The sequence below is a fragment of the Staurois parvus genome, unplaced genomic scaffold (genome assembly GCF_062004578.1).
Source record: "Staurois parvus isolate SC_StPar_1 unplaced genomic scaffold, SC_StPar_1.0 ptg000147l, whole genome shotgun sequence".
Classification (NCBI taxonomy): Eukaryota; Metazoa; Chordata; class Amphibia; order Anura; family Ranidae; genus Staurois; species Staurois parvus.
This window is the reverse complement of record NW_028317943.1, coordinates 10,335,427-10,354,979: the sequence shown is the minus strand read 5'-3', so window position 1 is coordinate 10,354,979 and position 19,553 is coordinate 10,335,427. Positions and strand designations below refer to the sequence as shown.

Here is a 19,553-nt window from a genome sequence, read left to right as displayed (position 1 = left end):
AATTTTAGTTTGGGTACAATGTTGTATGACTGCGCAATTGTCATTCAAAGTGTGAGAGCGCTGAAACCTGGAAAATGGCCTGGGCAGGAAGGTGTAAAATTGCCCGGTATTGAAATGGTTAAATATGTCCAGTTAAAAATTTTTGAAGAGATCAAATTTCATCATAAATTTAAGCCAACATGTATGTCTCGACATGTCTTTGATAAAAAAAAAAAATCACAAAACATGTAAATTAATTGGTTTACGTGAAAGTTATACGTTTACAAATGGCGGTATATACTGGGCTTGTTTTTTCCATTTTCACTAGTAATGGTGGCATTCAGTGACTTATAGCGGGACTGTGAGACTGCAGTGGGCAGTCTGACACTGGGGGAAACTGACTTGGTGTCATTGACATCCCCAGTGACACCAATACAGTGATCAGTGCTAATAAAAAAGCACTGACACTGTACTAATCGCACTGGGCAGGGAGGGGTTAACATGTGGGGTGCTCAAAGGGTTAACTGTGCTGTATGCTGTGTTCAGCCATGCAAAGCAGTGTGCAGGAGCTGACAGGGAGAACTGTTGTAAATCCTCGTCAATCAACGGCACCAGCGAGTAATCACCGGGACCCAGTGATTGACAGCTGCGGCTGCGAATTTCCCCCTACCCGAAAATGCCAAATCACATATATATACGTGCTTTTGTGCACAATTGCCGCCCTGTAGCATTTTATGGGGCAGATGTGAAGCAGTTAAGATGTATTTTGTTTAAAGTAGAATTTAAAAAAAAAAAAAAGTCTTTTCTATTTGTGGTGCAGAAGAAGAGGACTTGATTCACTGTCCCTTTACAGCTTTCAGGGACTACAGTAGGGAGAATTGAACCGTGCACAAAACAGTATTTCAGCTAAGTCTCCGAAGTCACTGAATCAGGTCTCTTATATAATCCATGGAGGATGTAAGACTCAGATGTGCTGTAAAGCCATAGATGGGTCAAATCTTGGCAAGTTCAGCAGGGACCACCAGAATATCAATCCATCTATGGGCAGGCTGGTTATACTGAAGTCGATCCATCAGTCGATTAGTACAACCAGCTGGTCTGATTTTTTGCATGTGATCATTGCCGGTGGCTATAGGCTCCAGCAATGATCATTGTGTTGTGTCGGCTGTGAAGGCTCTGCACCAGCAGAATACAATAGCACCGCAAGAGATGTTCCCCATCAACACTGGGAGGATCAAGCAATTATCTTTTCTTCCATCTGAAAATGTTATAAACTATGGCTTTCCTTAAAGTATAACTTAAGGCAAAACCTTTTTTTTTAGTTTTGGACAGAAGGGAGAAGGATTAGAGAATATATATCAGGTTTTTATTGCTACCTCTTCCCCTGATAGGGGGATTCATTATCATTGAAAGTGAAAGTTTTGGGTTGTCAGCAGAACAGTAATAGAGGGAAAAACCTCCAATAATTTGCAGGGATTTCTTCTCATGTCCTGTTTTGGCTATTGGGGCAGCAAGTGGAGGTAAATCTTTCAAGCTAGGCATAAAAAAAAAATCAGTTTAATTACCACTAACTGAATGTACCTATGCAATGTAAACCATTCCATACCAAAGTATCATCAGATACTGTATGTAAAACAATTGTTGAATCCCCCATGTGATCCAGTGCACCTGCCACTTTAAATCTGTGAAGTAGTTTCTGAACAGTGTAGTCAGAGAGCCCCTTCTCACATCCACTGCTATGCAACCAATAATAAGGAAATATCATTAGCTCTGAAATATTAGGAGTGGGGGCAGTACAGACAGTGCACACCAAGGGTGGATTGACCATTTGGGCACTCGGGCACTGCCCGATGGCCCGGGGTCAATAAGGGGCCCCATGAGATGCCCCTGGTATCTTTCATAGGCTTATTTGGGTGTGGTTTGAGTGTGGGTGAGGACACAGGGGTCCCATGATTCTCTATTGCCTGGGGGCCCCATGAGTTGTCAGTCCGCCCCTGGTGCACACAGAGTCCACCCAACCTTAGCCCTCTCCTATTCTGAAAGCTGTCAGTCTACACATTTGCAGCTCTACCATCTAATTGTGAATCGTGAAACTCGCCTGCCCATCGACCAACTGCTTTTTGGATCAGAGGAGAGAGTACAGTTGTAACTGTCAGCTTGTATTTTGAATGATTTCACTGGAGAGCAGCACTGTCATTCACAAAAAGCACAAGGCCACAACAACAGCTACTACACTAGTGTCAAAATGTTAGGATCAGTTTGTTGTCATTTACTTGTTTTCTGTGAATGTTGTATGATTTGTCATCTATTTCTAATAAACATTTTATGTTGAACTTACTCAACACAGTAATATAAAAAACTAGGCAAAGCTAAAAAAAAAAAGTAATTAGCTAATTTGTCATTTTAAAAAATATATGTAATAAGAGAGTGCCAATCCAATGCATGATGTGGCCAGGTGTAGCTGCCCCTTTAAAGTGTAACCCACAATTTTAAGTGCAAAAATAGTGAATGAAAGGTAGGTGCTACTCCTTACAACCAATATTACTGACCCAACCGAAAAAAATCTAAGAATACATGCAATTTTTCCTCAGAAACAATGCCTCAAAATCAAACTACAAAACACATAAAGCTTCCTGAGGACACACATTTTGCGAAATGCGTTGAATCTGTGGCCATTGCTGTCATATCCGGGTCATGGTGACGTCACTTCTGGGGAAAAAGTTCAGGTCTATGGAACAAACTTCGACTCTGGCAGCAAGCGGCATTGCTGACTGATTCTCCCATTGAAGGCTGCTTGTGCTGGTGCCTCAAAGGCACAGTTAAGGGCTTACTAAACCCAGGACCCTGCATTCACTATATCTGGTCTCCCACAGTACACAGAACATGGAAATGCAATTATTTTAGTAAATATAAACTGCTAAATACCTTTTCTCATCAGCAGTTGGAGCAGCTTTGTGACTTCTATCAATGTTCAGCCGAGCATTGGTTAAAGCTTGTAGGAAGAGTTTTCATTTTGCTCTAGGAGGATGCAGAAAACCTGTCTGGACAGTGCTGATTGGCCCTTTGCTGATCACATGCACTCTCCCAAGGAAAAAAAAACAACTCTAGCAATATACACCAAACTGAGCATGTACAGAGTGACTCCACATGATATGTCTTATCAGGAGATAAGAGGGGGACACTGGAAGAAGGGGAGCATCAGAGAAGTCAGGATCAAACAGTGTTTTTACACAATGCAGGACCCCTTAGGTTCCACAGTGAGTATAACAAGCATGCTTTGCTGCATATACAGACGGATTTTACTGTTCTGGGTTTAGTAACACTTTAAATGTGAGTGCATTATATCTGTTTTTAAGATGTCTCTATTTTAATAAATATACTACACTATGAGAACATTATTTTTGTAACTTATGTCATATGTCACCCATGACAAATATATAATACAGGAGCGTATGATGCCATAGGATCCCGTGTGTCTACTTTGGTGGTTTTACTTATTAAGGCTTGTACAGGCCATAGAAATCTGGTGAGTGAGCATTTTTCCCACATGTGGTCATGCACAGTGTTGAGATTGAAAGAAGAATCAAAACTTATTATAGTTTAAGAGCATGGTGTATAGGAAGATGCATATATGTTTTAAAGAGGGGCTTGAAATTTCCGCTCGCAAAATGCGAGGGAAAATCCCTTTGTGGCGAGCACAGGTAGAGCGGGTGGCTTGCAATGAAGTGGGTGGCTTGCAATGCAATCCCCAGAACCCAGGGATCGATTTGCGTTCCACTTGTGCTCCAAGCCTTGTTGTGAAACCGACTGCCGGTTTCCGACTTCCGGTTTCTTCTTCGCCGCCGCGGGGGACACGAGGCCCGCTCTCCACCGCTTTGGGGAAAAATGACTTGTGTATGGCCTGCTTAAGGTGAGCTGCTTGCATGCACACTACAGATCGTTACTCATTGTCACAGTTAGAATGGAGCACCACTCAATTGTTTGAAGTTTTGAATAGAGAGAGAAAGGGCTAGAACCTATGTATTTTACTGTTGTCTGTGTCTGGCGAGATTACAAAGACTAGGAAATTGGGTACAATGCCCCACCATTTACACTGTTTTTGCCAACACCCAAATATTGAAACAGACAACAACTATGGAAATATCCCCCTGGGACTTTGAAAAGCAAAAAAGTGTGTAACAGGTATAAAACAATAAATGTTTATTGCAACAAATTATTTTTTGATAAAAAGAATCGAAAGACTCAGTGAGGTTGAGCTGCAGTACAACAATGTATGACTTAAAAGTAGAAAATATACACGGTGTGCATATCCTGACAGTCTGTAATTATTACAGACTGTCCGGATATGCACACTGTGTATGTTTTCTACTTTTAAGCTTTAAGGGGGCATGGTTGGGGGCAGGGCTGGGGGTGTGGTTGGGGGCAGGGCTGGGGGTGGGATTGGAGGCGGACCTGGGCATGGTTGGGTGGGGCAACTGGTGGAGACTAAGGTTTGTGCCTGGCTAGTAGGTCTAGACTTAGAAATGTTAAGCCCTGTTTTAAAGAACTTAACACAACTATCAAATTTTTTGACTTTTGTGTCTTGCAAACTTGTCATTTTAGTTAGTGCAAGCACCTGAATTAGTATCCTTCCACCAAAATTCCAGTACTCTAGGAAAAATCAGGTTTAGGAACTAGGCGGGTGCTCTAGTAAGATTATATACTAAGACTGCATTTACACCAGCAAATAAGGCTGCTTCAAATTGCAATAGTAGTAATCTTCAGATTCCTGCTACAGCTGTGAGTGGCTAGGTGCCAGCCCCAATGCCCCATTCACTATAATGACAGATCGCCAGTGGCCGCAACTATTTGCGACTGTAATATTGGAAAAAAACTATATTAATGCAACTGGGACATGAGATCAATATGGCTTGGACAATATGGCTTTGAAAAGACTTTGATTTGAGGCAGTTGACAAATATAAAAGTGCCTGCTCTTATACAAACTAGTGTAGCTGCCCCCCCCCTTTTAAGTGCAGATAAATCACTTAATATAAAGAAAAAGAAACATGGGAATATGGCGCTACCACCAATAATACATATTACATCTCAAATTGTTGTGAAAAAATTGTAATTCACAATGCCTCTCCCAAACTAGTGAATATTCATTGGGCCGATATATAATCTTTCAACCGTGCCACCACACCAACCCCCATGGAAAGTGGGCACTCACTATCAATCCAGTGACCTCTAAATTAATTATTTATTATTATACAGGATTTATATAGCGCCAACAGTTTGCACAGTGCTTTACAAAATGAAGGTAGACATTACAGTTACAATACAATTTGGTACAAGAGGAAACAGAGGCCCTGCTTATAATCTGCAATTCCATAGTACAGTTTTTATCAAATTAGTTATCAAGTTGGATCAAGAAGACATTTTTTTCTTACGTAAAAAAGAAGTATGGGGATTTAAAAAACTTTATACACATCTAGGTGGATGCAGCATTGATTCCATACTGCATCTGTCCCCAGAGGAAACAGAGGGCCCAGCTCCTTAGAGCTTACAATCTAGGAGGAAGGGTTGAATGATACAAAAGATAATAGCTGTGGGGGGATGAGCTGATGGAGGAAATAAATGGCGGTTTACTAGGTAGAAGCAGGATAGACTTCTTTAAAGAGAAAGGTTTTCAGGGATCGTCTAAAGGTGGATAGATTAGGAGACAGCCAGACAGATTGGGGTAGGGAGTTCCATAGGATGGGAGAAGTCCTGGAGGCGAGCATGGAAGAAGGAGACACGGGAACTAGAGAGCAAAATGTCTTGGGAGGATCGAAGAGAGCAGTTTGGTTGATATTTTGAGACCAGGTTGGTGATGTAGCTGGGGGCAGCTTTGTTAGTATTTTTAATTTTATTAGTTGAGCGAGTGGAAGCCAGTGCAGGGATTGGCAGAGAGGTGTAGCAGACACTGATCGGTTGGTAAGGTGGATGAGCCTGGCAGCAGTATTCATGATGGACTGGAGGGGGGATAGCCTATGTAAAGGTAAGCCAATGAGGAGGGAGTTTCAGGCAAGGCAAGAGATTACCAGGGAGTGAATTAGGAGCTTTGTGGTATCATTGGTTAAAAAGGGGTGTATTCTGGAGATGTTGCGGAGGTTGAGGAGGCATGATTTGGACAGGGATTGGATGTGGGTCTGAAAGAATAGTTCAGAATCCAGGATTACCCCTGCACCCTGGCATGCAGGGATGGGTTGATAGTGGTGCTATTGATCATTGATCCTGACTGAGAAATCAGGGGAATTGGCACGTGGGGGAGGAAATATTATGAACTCAGTTTTGGATAGATTGAGTTTTAGGAAGTGGTGTGACATCCAGTCTGATATGTCTGTTAGTAAATCGGTGATACGTGTGGAAACTGATGGGGTGAGCTGAGGATTAGAGAAATAGATTTGTGTGTCATCAGCATAGAAATTGTATTGGAAACCATAGAAAGCTATCAGCTGACCCAAGGAAGAAGTGTAGATTGAGAATAGGAGAGGTCCGAGGACAGAACCTTGGGTGACCCGACAGTAAGAGGAGTAGGAGAGGAGGAAGTAGTTTCAAGTGACACTGAAGGTGCGGTGAGATAGGTAAGATTCAAACCAATGGAGAGTATAGTCACAGAGACCAAGTAAATAGGGTTTTTTTTTGAGGAAGGGGTGGTCAACTGTGTCAAAGGCAGCAGAGAGGTCCAAGAGCAAGAGTATGGAATAGTGACCATTGGTATTAGTGGTTAGTAAGTCGTTTGTGAGTTTTAGGAGAACAGTTTCTGTGGAGTGTTGTCGGTGAAATCCAGGCTGAAGAGGACCGAGAAGGTTATTTTCTATAAGGTGGCAGCTCAGCCAGTTGTAGACTAGACGTTCAAGGAGTTTGGAGGCAAAAGGGAGTAAGGAGATGGGTCTTAGGTTGCCAAGATTGGTGGGGTCCAGTGAGGCTTTCTTAAGTATGGGTGTGACTAGCGCATGTTTTAGAGAGTTGGGGAAGATGCCAGTAGAAAGGGAGAGATTGATGATATGAGTTAAAGAATGAAGGATAAAGCCAAAGGGTGACCGTAGTATTAGCGAGGGAACAGGGTCCAGGGGGCAGGTGGTTAGGTGGGCTTTAGAAACCAACCTCCTCTATAGTAGCTGGGTTAAACAAGGGAAGTACAGATTGCGCAGGTGGACAAGGAGTGTAGGGTGAGGAAGATATCTGTACAGTGGAGATCTCGGCACGAATTGTATCAATCTTATTTTTGAAGTGATTAGCGATCTCCTGGGCAGTGAGTGAGTTAGTGGGTGGAGGTAGAGAAGGACGAAGTAGAGAGTTAAAGGTAGAAAAGAGTTGATGGGGATTGCGTGAGAGGGTGTAAATGAGAGTTATAAAATAGGTCTGTTTGGCAGTATGAAGACAAGAATTGTATTTTTGAAGGGCAGATTTATATTGGTCGAAGTCTTGCTGGGTCTTAGTCTTACGCCATAAATGCTCAAGCGCAGGGCAATGCTTTTTGAGACATCTGGTATTGTCTGTTTGCCAGGACTGCAGAAGTCGGGGCCTAATTCTGTGGGTAGTGAGGGGGGCCAATGTGTCCAGGGTGGATGACAGTGAACTACTGTAGACAGAAGGGGCCAGGTTGGGGCAGAACAGGGCTGATATTTTGTCATAGAGACAATCTGTTGCTGAAAAAAGAAGAGAAGGGTTAAGATAACGAAGGTTTCTACAGGTAACTGTTTGGTAGTTAGAAGACAAGGAGGAGGAAGCCAAGAAGAGAGTGAAGCTAATAAGGGAGTGATCAGAGAGAGGAAGAGGAAAGTTGGTGAGGTTGCAAGGAGTGCATAGGTAGGAGAATACAAGGTCGAGGCAGTTACCATTCGAGTAGAAGCATGCGTCCATTGCTTTAGGTCAAAAGAAGTGGTTAGGCTCAGAAGTTTAGAGGCAGCAGGAGTGTTAAGATTAACAGGGATGTTGAAGACACCAAGAATGATAGTGGGAATTTCAGAAGAGAGAAAGTAAGGTAGCCAAGCAGAGAAGTCATCGAGGAAGCTTGATACCGGTCCAGGAGGACGACAGATCACAGCAATTCTTAAAGAAACTGGAGAGAACAGACAAATACAGTGAAGTTCAAATGAGGAGAGGGAGGTGAATGGAGGACCTGAAAAGTTTGAGGGATTATGAGGATTCCTACTCTACCTCCTTTCCATCCACTAGGCCTGGGAGAGTGAGTTCAGAGGACACCACCATGGGAGAGGGTGAGTCAGATTCATGAAGCCAGGTTTCTGTAATTGCAAGCAAGTTAAAGGAGTTTGTGATAAAAGGTCATGGACAGAGGTGAGTTTGTTACAAACAGAGCGGGCATTCCAGAGGGCACAGGAAAAGGGGAGGCTTAGGAAGAAGAGGAATAGTAACTAGATTGTGTAGATTGTGTGGATTGTGGCTGCTGTTGGAGGATAGGGGGTGCGGGTATGTTGATCAAAGGAAAAAGATGGCGGCCCAGGATTTGGGGAAATGTCTCCAGATGTTAGGAGAAGCAGAAAGGTGAGGGCGGTAATATGGGAGTATCACTTATATGGAGGGACAGGTTCAAGTGTCCTGGAGGTTTTATTAGTGTGTGGGTTCAGAATTAGCAGGAGTTGATGAGTACAGTAATAAGGTGAATAAAGGAGTGAGGGTGATACATATAATCTGTGGGGTGGAAAAGAGGGGTGAAGGAGAGAGAGTTTGAAGAGAGAGGACACAACTGTGAAAAGGAGGAGTAGGGAGTGCATGTTACAGAGTGGAGATGAAGCAGATTAGATAAGAGCTGAAATAGCTGGATGGGCAAAAAGGTCACATGTAGTCTGATTAGTATTTGAAGTTGTCTGCTGTTTCTTGCTTTCTGCATTCACTGAAGTGCAGAGCCGAAGTGTAATACTTAATCCAAGATCAATACTTTATCCAAAGATGATAGTTGCCAATGCTGCCCCTGGCTGTGCCTCCCCTAAGGAAGGCCTAAATTTATACTGAGTTGGGTGGGAGAATTGCCAATTAATCAGTTAGGAATGCTTAGCAGAGACACATGGCTAGCAGGGCAAACTTCTTACACCAAAGGAGGATTACAAGAGACAACACTAGAGCAGGAGGGCAGAGTTGTAAAGATTAGGATCAGCTCATAAATTTGGGTTAGACAATAACAGCAAAATAAACATCACAGTAATATGGACCAGAGTTAAAGATTTTTGAAGCAGTAAGAATGACCATTAAGAACATTGATAGTTATGAATCAGCTTCAGTTAGAGGTGGTTTTTAAAAACAGTATAGATTACCATATAGCAGTGAGGGTTAATCAGCATTCATACATGGCACGGGCGATATTACAGACGGATATCGCTCGCAGACAATTACCATGTAGAAGTGCGGGGTGAATCAGCATTCATACATGGCATGGGCGATATTACAGACGGATATCGCTCGCTGACAATTGCCATGTAGAAGTGCGGGGTGAATCAGCATTCATACATGGCACGGGCGATATTACAGACGGATATCGCTCGCAGACAATTACCATGTAGCCGTGCGGGGTGAATCAGCATTCATACATGGCACGGGCGATATTACAGACGGATATCGCTCGCAGACAATTACCATGTAGCAGTGCGGGGTGAATCAGCATTCATACATGGCACGGGCGATATTACAGACGGATATCGCTCGCAGACAATTACCATGTAGAAGTGCGGGGTGAATCAGCATTCATACATGGCACGGGAGATATTACAGACGGATATCGCTCGCAGACAATTACCATGTAGCCGTGCGGGGTGAATCAGCATTCATACATGGCACGGAAGATATTACAGACGGATATCGTTCGCAGACAATTACCATGTAGCAGTGCGGGGTGAATCAACATTCATACATGGCACGGGCGATATTACAGACGGATATCGCTTGCAGACAATTACCATGTAGCCGTGCGGGGTGAATCAGCATTCATACATGGCACGGGCGATATTACAGACGGATATCGCTCGCAGACAATTACCATGTAGAAGTGCGGGGAGAATCAGCATTCATACATGGCACGGGCGATATTACAGACGGATATCGCTCGCAGACATTTACCATGTAGCAGTGCGGGGTGAATCAGCATTCATACATGGCACGGGCGATATTACAGACGGATATCGCTCGCAGACAATTACCATGTAGAAGTGCGGGGTGAATCAGCATTCATACATGGCACGGGAGATATTACAGACGGATATCGCTCGCAGAAAATTACCATGTAGCCGTGCGGGGTGAATCAGCATTCATACATGGCACGGGAGATATTACAGACGGATATCGTTCGCAGACAATTACCATGTAGCCGTGCGGGGTGAATCAGCATTCATACATGGCACGGGCGATATTACAGACGGATATCGCTCGCAGACAATTACCATGTAGCAGTGCGGGGTGAATCAGCATTCATACATGGCACGGGCGATATTACAGACGGATATCGCTCGCAGACAATTACCATGTAGCAGTGCGGGGTGAATCAGCATTCATACATGGCACGGGCGATATTACAGACGGATATCGCTCGCAGACAATTACCATGTAGCTGTGCGGGGTGAATCAGCATTCATACATGGCACGGGCGATATTACAGACGGATATCGCTCGCAGACAATTACCATGTAGCCGTGCGGGGTGAATCAGCATTCATACATGGCACGGGCGATATTACAGACGGATATCGCTCGCAGACAATTACCATGTAGCCGTGCGGGGTGAATCAGCATTCATACATGGCACGGGCGATATTACAGACGGATATCGCTCGCAGACATTTACCATGTAGCAGTGGGGGTGAATCAGCATTCATACATGGCACGGGCGATATTACAGACGGATATCGCTCGCAGACAATTACCATGTAGCAGTGCGGGGTGAATCAGCATTCATACATGGCACGGGCGATATTACAGACGGATATCGCTCGCAGACAATTACCATGTAGCCGTGCGGGGTGAATCAGCATTCATACATGGCACGGGCGATATTACAGACGGATATCGCTCGCAGACAATTACCATGTAGAAGTGCGGGGTGAATCAGCATTCATACATGGCACGGGCGATATTACAGACGGATATCGCTCGCAGACAATTACCATGTAGCCGTGCGGGGTGAATCAGCATTCATACATGGCACGGGCGATATTACAGACGGATATCGCTCGCAGACATTTACCATGTAGCAGTGCGAGGTGAATCAGCATTCATACATGGCACGGGCGATATTACAGACGGATATCGCTCGCAGACAATTACCATGTAGCCGTGCGGGGTGAATCAGCATTCATACATGGCACGGGCGATATTACAGACGGATATCGCTCGCAGACAATTACCATGTAGCCGTGCGGGGTGAATCAGCATTCATACATGGCACGGGCGATATTAGAGACGGATATCGCTCGCAGACATTTACCATGTAGCAGTGCGGGGTGAATCAGCATTCATACATGGCACGGGCGATATTACAGACGGATATCGCTCGCAGACAATTACCATGTAGAAGTGCGGGGTGAATCAGCATTCATACATGGCACGGGAGATATTACAGACGGATATCGCTCGCAGACAATTACCATGTAGAAGTGCGGGGTGAATCAGCATTCATACATGGCACGGGAGATATTACAGACGGATATCGCTCGCAGACAATTACCATGTAGCCGTGCGGGGTGAATCAGCATTCATACATGGCACGGGAGATATTACAGACGGATATCGCTCGCAGACAATTACCATGTAGCCGTGCGGGGTGAATCAGCATTCATACATGGCACGGGAGATATTACAGACGGATATCGTTCGCAGACAATTACCATGTAGCAGTGCGGGGTGAATCAGCATTCATACATGGCACGGGCGATATTACAGACGGATATCGCTCGCAGACAATTACCATGTAGAAGTGCGGGGTGAATCAGCATTCATACATGGCACGGGAGATATTACAGACGGATATCGCTCGCAGACAATTACCATGTAGAAGTGCGGGGTGAATCAGCATTCATACATGGCACGGGCGATATTACAGACGGATATCGCTCGCAGACATTTACCATGTAGCAGTGCGGGGTGAATCAGCATTCATACATGGCACGGGCGATATTACAGACGGATATCGCTCGCAGACAATTACCATGTAGCCGTGCGGGGTGAATCAGCATTCATACATGGCACGGGCGATATTACAGACGGATATCGCTCGCAGACAATTACCATGTAGAAGTGCGGGGTGAATCAGCATTCATACATGGCACGGGCGATATTACAGACGGATATCGCTCGCAGACATTTACCATGTAGCAGTGCGAGGTAAATCAGCATTCATACATGGCACGGGCGATATTACAGACGGATATCGCTCGCAGACAATTACCATGTAGAAGTGCGGGGTGAATCAGCATTCATACATGGCACGGGCGATATTACAGACGGATATCGCTCGCAGACAATTACCATGTAGAAGTGCGGGGTGAATCAGCATTCATACATGGCACGGGAGATATTACAGACGGATATCGCTCGCAGAAAATTACCATGTAGCCGTGCGGGGTGAATCAGCATTCATACATGGCACGGGAGATATTACAGACGGATATCGTTCGCAGACAATTACCATGTAGCCATGCGGGGTGAATCAGCATTCATACATGGCACGGGCGATATTACAGACGGATATCGCTCGCAGACAATTACCATGTAGCAGTGCGGGGTGAATCAGCATTCATACATGGCACGGGAGATATTACAGACGGATATCGCTCGCAGACAATTACCATGTAGAAGTGCGGGGTGAATCAGCATTCATACATGGCACGGGCGATATTACAGACGGATATCGCTCGCAGACAATTACCATGTAGCCGTGCGGGGTGAATCAGCATTCATACATGGCACGGGCGATATTACAGACGGATATCGCTCGCAGACAATTACCATGTAGCAGTGCGGGGTGAATCAGCATTCATACATGGCACGGGCAATATTACAGACGGATATCGCTCGCAGACATTTACCATGTAGCAGTGCGGGGTGAATCAGCATTCATACATGGCACGGGCGATATTACAGACGGATATCGCTCGCAGACAATTACCATGTAGCCGTGCGGGGTGAATCAGCATTCATACATGGCACGGGCGATATTACAGACGGATATCGCTCGCAGACAATTACCATGTAGAAGTGCGGGGTGAATCAGCATTCATACATGGCACGGGCGATATTACAGATGGATATCGCTCGCAGACATTTACCATGTAGCAGTGCGAGGTGAATCAGCATTCATACATGGCACGGGCGATATTACAGACGGATATCGCTCGCAGACAATTACCATGTAGAAGTGCGGGGTGAATCAGCATTCATACATGGCACGGGCGATATTACAGACGGATATCGCTCGCAGACAATTACCATGTAGAAGTGCGGGGTGAATCAGCATTCATACATGGCACGGGCGATATTACAGACGGATATCGCTCGCAGACAATTACCATGTAGAAGTGCGGGGTGAATCAGCATTCATACATGGCACGGGAGATATTACAGACGGATATCGCTCGCAGACAATTACCATGTAGAAGTGCGGGGTGAATCAGCATTCATACATGGCACAGGAGATATTACAGACGGATATCGTTCGCAGACAATTACCATGTAGCAGTGCGGGGTGAATCAGCATTCATACATGGCACGGGAGATATTACAGACGGATATCGTTCGCAGACAATTACCATGTAGCAGTGCGGGGTGAATCAGCATTCATACATGGCACGGGCGATATTACAGACGGATATCGCTCGCAGACAATTACCATGTAGCCGTGCGGGGTGAATCAGCATTCATACATGGCACGGGCGATATTACAGACAGATATCGCTCGCAGACATTTACCATGTAGCAGTGGGGGTGAATCAGCATTCATACATGGCACGGGCGATATTACAGACGGATATCGCTCGCAGACAATTACCATGTAGCCGTGCGGGGTGAATCAGCATTCATACATGGCACGGGCGATATTACAGACGGATATCGCTCGCAGACAATTACCATGTAGAAGTGCGGGGTGAATCAGCATTCATACATGGCACGGGAGATATTACAGACGGATATCGCTCGCAGACAATTACCATGTAGAAGTGCGGGGTGAATCAGCATTCATACATGGCACGGGAGATATTACAGACGGATATCGCTCGCAGACAATTACCATGTAGCCGTGCGGGGTGAATCAGCATTCATACATGGCACGGGAGATATTACAGACGGATATCGCTCGCAGACAATTACCATGTAGCCGTGCGGGGTGAATCAGCATTCATACATGGCACGGGAGATATTACAGACGGATATCGTTCGCAGACAATTACCATGTAGCAGTGCGGGGTGAATCAGCATTCATACATGGCACGGGCGATATTACAGACGGATATCGCTCGCAGACAATTACCATGTAGAAGTGCGGGGTGAATCAGCATTCATACATGGCACGGGAGATATTACAGACGGATATCGCTCGCAGACAATTACCATGTAGAAGTGCGGGGTGAATCAGCATTCATACATGGCACGGGCGATATTACAGACGGATATCGCTCGCAGACATTTACCATGTAGCAGTGCGGGGTGAATCAGCATTCATACATGGCACGGGCGATATTACAGACGGATATCGCTCGCAGACAATTACCATGTAGCCGTGCGGGGTGAATCAGCATTCATACATGGCACGGGCGATATTACAGACGGATATCGCTCGCAGACAATTACCATGTAGAAGTGCGGGGTGAATCAGCATTCATACATGGCACGGGCGATATTACAGACGGATATCGCTCGCAGACATTTACCATGTAGCAGTGCGAGGTAAATCAGCATTCATACATGGCACGGGCGATATTTCAGACGGATATCGCTCGCAGACAATTACCATGTAGAAGTGCGGGGTGAATCAGCATTCATACATGGCACGGGCGATATTACAGACGGATATCGCTCGCAGACAATTACCATGTAGAAGTGCGGGGTGAATCAGCATTCATACATGGCACGGGAGATATTACAGACGGATATCGCTCGCAGAAAATTACCATGTAGCCGTGCGGGGTGAATCAGCATTCATACATGGCACGGGAGATATTACAGACGGATATCGTTCGCAGACAATTACCATGTAGCCATGCGGGGTGAATCAGCATTCATACATGGCACGGGCGATATTACAGACGGATATCGCTCGCAGACAATTACCATGTAGCAGTGCGGGGTGAATCAGCATTCATACATGGCACGGGAGATATTACAGACGGATATCGCTCGCAGACAATTACCATGTAGAAGTGCGGGGTGAATCAGCATTCATACATGGCACGGGCGATATTACAGACGGATATCGCTCGCAGACAATTACCATGTAGCCGTGCGGGGTGAATCAGCATTCATACATGGCACGGGCGATATTACAGACGGATATCGCTCGCAGACAATTACCATGTAGCAGTGCGGGGTGAATCAGCATTCATACATGGCACGGGCAATATTACAGACGGATATCGCTCGCAGACATTTACCATGTAGCAGTGCGGGGTGAATCAGCATTCATACATGGCACGGGCGATATTACAGACGGATATCGCTCGCAGACAATTACCATGTAGCCGTGCGGGGTGAATCAGCATTCATACATGGCACGGGCGATATTACAGATGGATATCGCTCGCAGACAATTACCATGTAGAAGTGCGGGGTGAATCAGCATTCATACATGGCACGGGCGATATTACAGATGGATATCGCTCGCAGACATTTACCATGTAGCAGTGCGAGGTGAATCAGCATTCATACATGGCACGGGCGATATTACAGACGGATATCGCTCGCAGACAATTACCATGTAGAAGTGCGGGGTGAATCAGCATTCATACATGGCACGGGCGATATTACAGACGGATATCGCTCGCAGACAATTACCATGTAGAAGTGCGGGGTGAATCAGCATTCATACATGGCACGGGCGATATTACAGACGGATATCGCTCGCAGACAATTACCATGTAGAAGTGCGGGGTGAATCAGCATTCATACATGGCACGGGAGATATTACAGACGGATATCGCTCGCAGACAATTACCATGTAGAAGTGCGGGGTGAATCAGCATTCATACATGGCACAGGAGATATTACAGACGGATATCGTTCGCAGACAATTACCATGTAGCAGTGCGGGGTGAATCAGCATTCATACATGGCACGGGAGATATTACAGACGGATATCGTTCGCAGACAATTACCATGTAGCAGTGCGGGGTGAATCAGCATTCATACATGGCACGGGCGATATTACAGACGGATATCGCTCGCAGACAATTACCATGTAGCCGTGCGGGGTGAATCAGCATTCATACATGGCACGGGCGATATTACAGACAGATATCGCTCGCAGACATTTACCATGTAGCAGTGGGGGTGAATCAGCATTCATACATGGCACGGGCGATATTACAGACGGATATCGCTCGCAGACAATTACCATGTAGCCGTGCGGGGTGAATCAGCATTCATACATGGCACGGGCGATATTACAGACGGATATCGCTCGCAGACAATTACCATGTAGAAGTGCGGGGTGAATCAGCATTCATACATGGTACGGGAGATATTACAGACGGATATCGCTCGCAGACAATTACCATGTAGCCGTGCGGGGTGAATCAGCATTCATACATGGCACGGGAGATATTACAGACGGATATCGCTCGCAGACAATTACCATGTAGAAGTGCGGGGTGAATCAGCATTCATACATGGCACGGGCGATATTACAGACGGATATCGCTCGCAGACAATTACCATGTAGAAGTGCGGGGTGAATCAGCATTCATACATGGCACGGGAGATATTACAGACGGATATCGCTCGCAGACATTTACCATGTAGAAGTGCGGGGTGAATCAGCATTCATACATGGCACGGGTGATATTACAGACGGATATCGCTCGCAGACAATTACCATGTAGAAGTGCGGGGTGAATCAGCATTCATACATGGCACGGGAGATATTACAGACGGATATCGCTCGCAGACAATTACCATGTAGAAGTGCGGGGTGAATCAGCATTCATACATGGCACAGGAGATATTACAGACGGATATCGTTCGCAGACAATTACCATGTAGCAGTGCGGGGTGAATCAGCATTCATACATGGCACGGGCGATATTACAGACGGATATCGCTCGCAGACAATTACCATGTAGCCGTGCGGGGTGAATCAGCATTCATACATGGCACGGGCGATATTACAGACAGATATCGCTCGCAGACATTTACCATGTAGCAGTGGGGGTGAATCAGCATTCATACATGGCACGGGCGATATTACAGACGGATATCGCTCGCAGACAATTACCATGTAGCCGTGCGGGGTGAATCAGCATTCATACATGGCACGGGCGATATTACAGACGGATATCGCTCGCAGACAATTACCATGTAGAAGTGCGGGGTGAATCAGCATTCATACATGGCACGGGCGATATTACAGACGGATATCGCTCGCAGACAATTACCATGTAGCCGTGCGGGGTGAATCAGCATTCATACATGGCACGGGCGATATTACAGACGGATATCGCTCGCAGACAATTACCATGTAGAAGTGCGGGGTGAATCAGCATTCATACATGGCACGGGCGATATTACAGACGGATATCGCTCGCAGACAATTACCATGTAGAAGTGCGGGGTGAATCAGCATTCATACATGGCACGGGAGATATTACAGACGGATATCGCTCGCAGACATTTACCATGTAGCCGTGCGGGGTGAATCAGCATTCATACATGGCACGGGAGATATTACAGACGGATATCGCTCGCAGACATTTACCATGTAGCCGTGCGGGGTGAATCAGCATTCATACATGGCACGGGAGATATTACAGACGGATATCGCTCGCAGACAATTACCATGTAGCCGTGCGGGGTGAATCAGCATTCATACATGGCACGGGAGATATTACAGACGGATATCGCTCGCAGACAATTACCATGTAGCCGTGCGGGGTGAATCAGCATTCATACATGGCACGGGCAATATTATAGAAGGATATTGTTCTAAATTAATAAAGATCCACTAGCTCTTTAAATCAGTTTTTCATGCCAACGACATAAGTCAGCAGATCTTCAGACTACCTCCCATATCTGCAAATAATGTCTAAAAGGCACACAACATTAAACCAGAAAGGTAATATGTAAAATAGCATTTATCATAGCAGGTGTACAAAGAAAGTTGTATTTTGCAAACAGAAAGTGTATATTTTATAGGACGTGCTTGTTAGAGACCAACCTCTGTAGTTGTAGGATAAAGGTGCCAGATGGATATCAGGGATGGATGGGAGCAGTAACACTGAGGCAGCTCTTCTTAGAGTGGAAGAATGCATTTCAAGAATGAATTTCATGTTTAATGCTCTAATGCATTAAACATGAAAAAGAGAGGAAGGCGCGTCTAAGTGCAGTATAGACAATGTATTAGTGAACAATAGATAAATTGCACTTACAATATAAATAGTTAAAAAGACTCATCTTGTGGTATAATAAGATCCAGGTGAGACATCCAGCCGTGCAGCAGCAAACTCTGTCTATAGGATGAGGAAGTAAAACCTAGGAAGTGTCTGTGTATCAAAAACGAGGCTTGGAAAGCAGAGTAGGAGCTGAAGGTATTGCATTTCAGAGCTGGTTCCTTCTTCAGACCTGAGTCTCTATAGCAGTGGTTCTCAACCTTTCTAATGCCGCGACCCCTTAATACAGTTCCTCATGTTGTGGTGACCCCCAAACCATAAAATTATTTTCGTTGCTACTTCATAACTGTAATTTTGCAGTGGGAGGACTAGCGCCCCATCACTGATGTCAGTGGGATGAACAGTGTCCCATTGTTGGTATCAGTGGGAGGAATAGTGTACCATCATTGGTGTCTGTGGGGGAGGAATAGTGCCCCATCATTGGTGTCAGTGGGTGGAATAGTGCCCCATCATTGCTATCAGTGGGAGGAATAGTGTCCCATCATTGGTGTCAGTGGAAAGAATAGTGCCCCATCATTGGTATCAGTGGGAGGAATAGTGCCCCATCATTGGTATCAGTGGGAGGAATAGTGCCCCATCATTGGTATCAGTGGGAGGAATAGTGCCCCATCATTGGTATCAGTGGGAGGAATAGTGCCCCATCATTGGTATCAGTGGGAGGAATAGTGCCCCATCATTGGCATCAGTGGGAGGAATAGTGCCCCATCATTGGCGTCAGTGGGAGGAATAGTGCCCCATCATTGGCGTCAGTGGGAGGAATAGTGTCCCATCATTGGCGTCAGTGGGAGGAATAGTGCCCCATCATTGGCGTCAGTGGGAGGAATAGTGCCCCATCATTGGTATCAGTGGAAGGAATAGTGCCCCATCATTGGTATCAGTGGAAGGAATAGTGCCCCATCATTGGTGTCAGTGGGAGGAATAGTGCCCCATCATTGGTGTCAGTGGGGGGA

At 45.7% G+C, this 19,553-nt stretch overlaps 1 protein-coding gene across 2 annotated transcripts in view; it reads right to left on the bottom strand.

The window, feature by feature from the left end:
* LOC149464754 (V-set domain-containing T-cell activation inhibitor 1-like) overlaps window positions 1-18,684 on the bottom strand; it is a 74,644-nt gene extending 55,960 nt beyond the window's left edge. The window contains exon 1 of one of the 2 annotated variants that reach the window (XM_089674197.1): window positions 18,583-18,684. The gene's annotated coding sequence lies outside the window, so the exon portion shown is untranslated. The remainder of the gene's footprint in view (window positions 1-18,582) is intronic. The other variant, XM_089674198.1, reaches the window with a different exon arrangement.
* Window positions 18,685-19,553: the final 869 nt, after the last annotated feature.